General features: G+C 58.3%; 1 long non-coding RNA gene across 1 annotated transcript in view; it reads left to right on the top strand.

The window, feature by feature from the left end:
- Positions 1 to 3,194: 3,194 nt before the first annotated feature.
- Positions 3,195 to 7,402, top strand: part of LOC108509817 — a 5,317-nt gene continuing 1,109 nt past the window's right edge. Inside the window, exons 1-2 of the long non-coding RNA XR_001878704.1 lie at positions 3,195 to 3,271; positions 6,911 to 6,973. This is a non-coding gene — a long non-coding RNA (uncharacterized LOC108509817). The remainder of the gene's footprint in view (positions 3,272 to 6,910; positions 6,974 to 7,402) is intronic.

The raw sequence follows: 7,402 nt of genomic DNA, 5'->3' as shown, positions 1-7,402 counted from the left end.
ACAAAAATGAATCTTATGGTGGAGAACCTCAGAGTCCCATAAAGTGGATTTTATGGTGAATGACCTTAAAGTCCCATAAAAATGCACCTTATGGTGAAAGGCCTGGGGGCACCATTAAAATTAATCTTTTAGTGAAGGACCTGGAGTCCCACAAAAATGAATCTTATGGTGGAGAACCTCAGAGTCCCATAACAGTGGATTTTCTGGTGAAGGGCCCTGGAGCCCCATAACAAAGCCCCCTGTGGTGCAGTTGGTTCTGCCCCCGTTCTCTGTGGGGTGGGGCAGCAGCTCTGCCCCCCTGCCCCGTGTCCTGACCCCCCCGTTCCCGCAGCGCCTGCCCAAGGAGAGCCTCTACAGCCCCCCCATCGTCATCAAGGTCCTGGACAACCGTCCCTTCGGGCGCCGGCCCGTGGTGGGACAGTGCTCCGTGCGCTCCCTGGAGCCCTTCCGATGGGATCCCTCCGGCCAGGACACCGCCCGGCCCCCCGGGCACGGAGGTACGGGATGGGCTGGCATGGGATCCTCATGGAGCAGGGAATGGGGCGGGTGGGGAGGGACCCGAAGGATCGTCCAGTCCCGCCCAGGGACACCTCCCACCAGCCCAGGGTGCTCCAGCCTGGCCTTGGACACTTCCAGGGATCCAGGGGCAGCCACGGCTTCTCTGGGAATTCCATCCCAGCCCCTCCCAACCCTCACAGGGAGGAATTCCTTCCCAACATCCCACCTAACCCTGCCCTCCCTCAGCTCAATCCATTCCCTCTTGTCCTGTCACTCCATGTCCTTGTCCGAGCCTTCCTGGAGCCCTCCCTTCTCCAGGAGGAGCCGTGGGTCACTCCCCACGTGGCTTTGAGCTCAGCCCAGCTCTAGTCCTGGTCCAAAAACCCCAGGAGGTGCCAAGGATGAGATTAGCTCTGGGACTGGCTGGTGGGATGGGCTGTCCTTGGGCCAGGCTGGTCAACCTGCAGGAAGATGAACTTTGGGTGGTGTGAGGGCTCTGGATGGGGTTGGGATCATGAAGATGAATTTTTGGGTGGTGTGAGGGCTCTGGATGGGGTTGGGATCAGGGACAGGAGCTGTGGGGGCTGTGAAGGCTCTGGATGTGGTTGGGATCAGCGACACGAGCTGTGGGTGGTGTGAGGGCTCTGGATGAGGTTGGGATCATGGATATGAGCTGTGGGGGCTGTGAAGGGTCTGGATGAGGTTGGGATCAGGGACAGGAGCTGTGGGGGCTGTGAAGGGTCTGGATGAGGTTGGGATCATGGACATGAGCTGTGGGGGCTGTGAAGGGTCTGGATGAGGTTGGGATCAGGGACATGAGCCGTGGGTGGTGTGAGGGCTCTGGGAGAGGTTGGGATCATGAAGATGAATTTTTGGGTGGAGTGAAGGGTCTGGATGGGGTTGGGATCATGGATATGAGCTGTGGGTGGTGTGAAGGGTCTGGGAGAAGTTGGGATCATGAAGATGAATTTTTGGGTGATGTGTGGGCTCTGGATGGGGTTGGGATCAGGGACAGGAGCTGTGGGGGCTGTGAGGGCTCTGGATGGGGCTGGGATCAGGGACAGGAGCTGTGGGTGGTGTGAGGGCTCTGGGAGAGGTTGGGATCATGAAGATGAATTTTTGGGTGGTGTGTGGGCTCTGGATGTGGTTGGGACCAGGGACATGAGCTATGGGTGGTGTGAAGGGTCTGGGAGAAGTTGGGATCACAAAGATGAATTTTTGGGTGGTGTGAGGGCTCTGGATGGGGTTGGGATCAGGGACATGAGCTGTGGGTGGTGTGAAGGGTCTGGGAGAGGTTGGGATCACGAAGATGAATTTTTGGGCGGAGTGAAGGGTCTGGATGAGGTTGATGGATGTTGATCCCAAGGTGTCTCTGCTTTGGGATTTCTGACTGGGCAATGTTGGGATCAGGGACATAAGATGTGGGAGGTGTGAAGGGTCTGGGGGAGGTTGGGATCATGAAGATGAATTTTTGGGTGATGTGAGGGCTCTGGATGAGGTTGGGATCAGGGACAGGAGCTGTGGGTGCTGTGAGGGTTCTGGATGAGGTTGGGATCATGGATATGAGCTGTGGGGGCTGTGAGGGCTCTGGATGGGGTTGGGATCAGGGACAGGAGCTGTGGGGGCTGTGAAGGGTCTGGATGAGGTTGGGATCATGGACATGAGCCATGGGTGGTGTGAGGGCTCTGGATGAGGTTGGGATCATGGACATGAGCCNGTTGGGATCATGAAGATGAATTTTTGGGTGGAGTGAAGGGTCTGGGAGAGGTTGGGATCATGAAGATGAATTTTTGGGTGGAGTGAAGGGTCTGGATGAGGTTGGGATCATGGACATGAGCTGTGGGTGGTGTGAAGGGTCTGGGAGAAGTTGGGATCATGAAGATGAATTTTTGGGTGGTGTGAGGGCTCTGGATGGGGTTGGGATCAGGGACATGAGCTGTGGGGGCTGTGAAGGGTCTGGATGGGGTTGGGATCAGGGACATGAGCCGTGGGTGGTGTGAGGGCTCTGGGAGAGGTTGGGATCACAAAGATGAATTTTTGGGCGGAGTGAAGGGTCTGGATGAGGTTGATGGATGTTGATCCCAAGGTGTCTCTGCTTTGAGTTTTCTGACTGGGCAATGTTGGGATTATGGGCATGAGCTGTGGGTGGTGTGAAGGGTCTGGGAGAGGTTGGGATCATGAGGATGAGTTTTTGGGTTCTGTGGAGGGCCCGGACAAGGTTGGGATTGTGAAGATGTGGTTGGGACCAGGGACATGAGCTATGGGTGGTGTGAGGGCTCTGGATGGGGTTGGGATCATGGACAGGAGCCATGGGTGGTGTGAAGGGTCTGCATGAGGTTGAGATCATGAAGATGAATTTTTGGGTGGTGTGAGGGCTCTGGATGAGGTTGGGATCAGAGACATGAGCTGTGGGGGCTGTTAGGGCTCTGGATGAGGTTGGGATCAGGGACAGGAGCTGTGGGGGCTGTGAAGAGTCTGGATGTGGTTGGGATCATGGACACGAGCCGTGGGGGCTGTGAGGGCTCTGGATGGGGTTGGGATCATGAAGATGAATTTTTGGGTGGTGTGAGGGCTCTGGATGAGGTTGGGATCAGTGACACGAGCCGTGGGTGGTGTGAGGGCTCTGGGTGGGGTGCAGGGTGTCACCCCAAGGCTCTGGGTGCCCCTGGCTGCCCTGCCATGCCGTACCCTCCCTGCAGACGACGTGAGCCTCACGCCCGGGGACGACGTCCTCATCGACATCGACGACAAGGAGCCCCTGCTCCCTGTCCAGGTATGGAAAACACAGCAGGGGGGACAGCGGGATCCTCTGGGTGCTCTGGGGGACCCTGGGAGGCTGGAGGGCTGAAGTGGTGCCCTGGGAGGCCTTGGCTGGTTCTCCCTCCCTTTGGAGCTTCCACCCGTGTTCTCACCCCCCCCTCCACCTGCACATCCCCAAACTCATCCTCCTTCCCTGCTTTCCGTGTGAGGGGCTGGGTTGGCTCTTCTGGGAGAGGACAAAGGACTCTCTCCACACTGAGCTCTTCCTTCAGCGTCTCCTCCTCACTGTGGGGTTTGGTTTGAGGCTGGACAAGGTCTGGAGTCACCCCTTGGGAAGGACAGGCCCTGTCCCAAAGAAGGGATTGGAGGGATAAATAATCCCTTGGAGGGATTTATCCCAGCACTGGGAGGTGAACTGGAGCTGGGAGATGGGACAGTTTTCCCAAGGCCAGGCTGGAAGCAAAGATTCCCCGAGGTTCCATCATCCTCACCCCACGCCAGGTCTCCTTTTCCCAGTTTTCCTCTTTGAAGGTTCCTTTGCTACTTCCAAACCCCGTTGCTGCTTCCAGCAGCTCCAGTCCCTCTGCAGAGGGATTGCAGGATCCGCAATCCAGGCTCTGTGGAGCTGCACAGCTTGAGCAGGGAAGGAGAGGAATGCTCCAAGCTCCCTGTGCTGTGAGTTTGAGGGATCTCAGCTGTCCCTCGTGGGTGGATCAGGCTGGACATGCCCCTGGAGCTGCTGGTCTGCTCCCTGGAGCTTCCCATTCCCGTAATCCCTGTGTTCCTGCCCCAGCAGGGGTGTCCCCTCTGGGACAACCCTGCCTGTGCCGGGCTGGGCAGATCCATGGCTGATCCATGGGTGATCCACAGGTGATCCTGGTGGCCCAGGAGCAGCTGGGAGTGGTGCCAGGAACGTTTGGTGCAGCTTCCCACGGTCTCCTGTCCCTTTGGTGTCCTGGGCACGTGCTGGAATTGCCTTTCCCCCCCCGTTCCAAAGGCTGGAGGTGCCGCAGGGAACCTCGGGCTGGAAGAGCCTGAGCTCTGGGGAAGGATCTGCCCCTCGGGTGTCTCCTGCCTCTCCTTTCCTGGCCTTGGGCACTTCCAGGGGTGGGCAGGAAGATGTGGCACTTGGGCATCAATCCTGCTCCTTGTCCATCCCCTTGGTGGTTCCCCAGCGTTTCTATTCCCAAGGATTCTGTGGAGCCATTGGATCCCTGTGGGTGTGTCCCAAGGTGGGCTCGGCCTGGGATCCCAAATCAGGCTGGGAATGAAGATTTTGGCCAGTTCCCAGCAAATCCCGTGGCTGTGGGACTCCAGCCTGGACTGGCCCTGTCCTGGCCACTTATCCCACCCCCAGGCTGGTGCTCCCACTCCACATTCCCATCCCTGGGAGTGTCCAAGGCCAGGCTGGACAGGGCTTGGAGCAACCTGGGCTAGTGGAAGGTGTCCCTGCCCATGGCAGGGGTGGGATTGGATGGTCTCTAAGGTCTTTCCCAACCCAACCCATTCCCTGATTCCATGATTCTGGGACCCACAGGCAGGGCTTTCTTCCCAAAAATCCTCCAGGACAACAGTAGTCGTGTGCACCTTTCCTGTGACGCTCCTGGAGCTGGGAGAGCTGGAGCAGCTCAGCCCTTCCCTCTGGGAATCCCTGGGATCTCCGGGGCTCTCCCACCCAAAACCTCGCAGGGATTTCATGGGGATGTGACCAACACACATCTCCCATCAGCTTTTGGGGGATGAAACCCCTGGATAGGGACACAACCCCCCCTCTGTATGGATGCTCCCAGCGTTTGGAGCTCCAGGGGCTGCTCCCAGGAGCAGGGAATCAGCACAGGAGCTGCAGAGATCCCAGGGGAAGGGACAGGAGAGAGGTTTGCAATCCATACGTTGTTCCTTGGGGTGGTTTAAAGCCGATGGAAAAACATCTCCCAACTCACATCAAATTCAGGGAACAGTTGAAACGGGGGGGGGAAAAGGGGGAGAGGGACGTGGCAAAGCCAAACCCCTCCGCTCCAGCCCTTCCAGAGGGGAAGATTTGGATGATTTTTTATGGGAACAAACACTTCCCAAACAACCCCTGCCCTGAGCTGAGTTGTTCCCTTTGCCCCCACGTTTGTCCTCCTTTGTTTGTTTGTTTGTTTGTCTTTCCCTTTTTGTTTTGGGAGAGGAGGGAGCTTGTTCCTGGAAAGCCAAACCGAAATTCCCACCTTCTCCCTCCCTGACCCCTGAATCCTGGCGCTGGAAGCTGTTCCTGCCCTGGAGGGGGCCAGGGTTGGGACGTGGGTGGATCATCAGGGTCCTCTCACCCCGCCCTGCTCCCGTTTGGGGGCAGATCCGGGGGGTCAAGGAGCACCCCCAGCCTGCAGAGACCATCCTGCTCCTTCTCCCTGGGAAAGAGGGACGGATCCCCGGCCAGGAGCCCATTCCCAGGGCTCTCCCAGCCGTGACCTTGGAAGCAGGAGCCAGGATTGTGCAGGGCTGTGCTTCAGTGGGTGGCTCCAGAGCTCTTCTCCCTCCTTGCCAGGCCTGGCCTTGGTCCCTGCTCCGATGGATGTTGGGAACAAAGGATCCCTCTGTTGTCCTCCTCGGGAACGGGGAAAACAAGCAGAGGTGAATCCCCCCTGCTCCAGGGCTGGGGAGTGTTGGCCATCCCATCCAGGGGGGAAGAGGAGTTCAGCTGGAGTTCAGAGCACTTGATGTGCACGTGAACCACACCGTGGTCATCCGGAGGGACGGAAAAACCTCCTCCAACCCACGGAAAAGCTGCTTTTCCAGGCTGATCCCTTCTAGTTTGGGAGATGGACCCGGAGCGGGGTTTTGGAAGGGCTGAAGTCCTGCCTGCTCTGCATTCCCTGTTCTCCACGGGGCCATTCCCCTGGGAAGCAGCTCGGGAAGGACATCCCTGGTGTCCACGTGCAGCCCCAAGGGATGAGCAGGGGTTTGTCCTTCTGCTCGTGGATAAATCATGGAGGGGCCGTTCCCAGCAGCCTCCCGGAGCTGGGGGGGTGTCCTGGTTGGAGCTGAGCCTCGGGGAATGTTTTCCCCGTGGAGCAGCTGGGAATGGGGTGTTTTCAGCTTGTTTCAGGTCCGGGGTGGGGCTCAGAGCAGTGTGTTGGGGGAGGAGCTCAGGGAATGCTGGTAGGATGGGGCTGATGTTTTCTGGGAAGAACATCTCGTTTGTCCCCCTCTCCCACCTCCAAGGGACCGACCCTTGGGAAGCAGGAGCAGAGCTTGGTGCCCAGGGCAGGGATGGCAGCTCTTGGGCCACCCAGGACAGGCTGAGCTTGGAGCTGGGCCTTGGTCCTGAGCTTTGCTGATCCCATTAAACCCCTCCCAGGCTCCCAGGATGAACGTGCCCCGTTGTGGCCAGGGAGATTCCCTGCTCCGCTGGAAAGCATTAACAGCTTTTCCATCCCACATTTCCCCCTCTGACATCCCATCCATTCCCTGTAACCGCGTCCAGTTTGCTGAACATCCCTAAAACCCCAAACCCTGCCGAGGCTGCCTCGTCCCGGGAGGCCTCACCCTCGTCCCCAGGGCGGATTTCCTTGGATTAATTGCTTTGATTTCTCCCCAGTGGTGCTTTTGCCGATGTGTGCTCCCCCTTATCCCTCTAATTCCATGGCTAATGGATCCTTTTGATTTGTAGCTTGCCGAGGGCGTGACCAGCTCTGCACTAATTACCCTCCCTCCTGCCGGGGCCCCGCCTCCTGTAGGTATCGCTTCACTTCCAATTCGGGGCTTCCTCGAGGGCTTTTATCTGGGATTGGTGGGCATGTGGAGATGGGAAAGAGGCATTTCCTACTGGGAAAGACCCCACTGCTGCTGGACAACGTGGCAGTTCCATGGGGAATGGATTTCCCGTCCTGCCCAAGGGAAGGAGTTGGGGCTGGGGAGGAATTCCGGGTCCTGCTCTGGAGCAGGAAGGATGTGGAGCTGTTGGAGAGAGTCCAGAGGGGGCACCTGGATGAGCAGAGGGATGGAGCAGCTCTGCTGGGAGCAAAGGCTGGGAAAGCTGGGATTGTTCAGCCTGGAGAAGGGAAAGCTCCAAGGACAGCTGAGAGTCCCTTGCAGGACCTGAAGGGGCTCCAGGAGAGCTGGAGAGGGACTGGGGACAAGGGATGGAGGGACAGGACACAGG

The sequence above is a fragment of the Lepidothrix coronata genome, unplaced genomic scaffold, assembly GCF_001604755.1.
Source record: "Lepidothrix coronata isolate B3197 unplaced genomic scaffold, Lepidothrix_coronata-1.0 Scaffold409, whole genome shotgun sequence".
In the NCBI taxonomy this organism is placed as follows: domain Eukaryota; kingdom Metazoa; phylum Chordata; class Aves; order Passeriformes; family Pipridae; genus Lepidothrix; species Lepidothrix coronata.
This window is presented reverse-complemented; position numbering and strand designations above follow the sequence as displayed.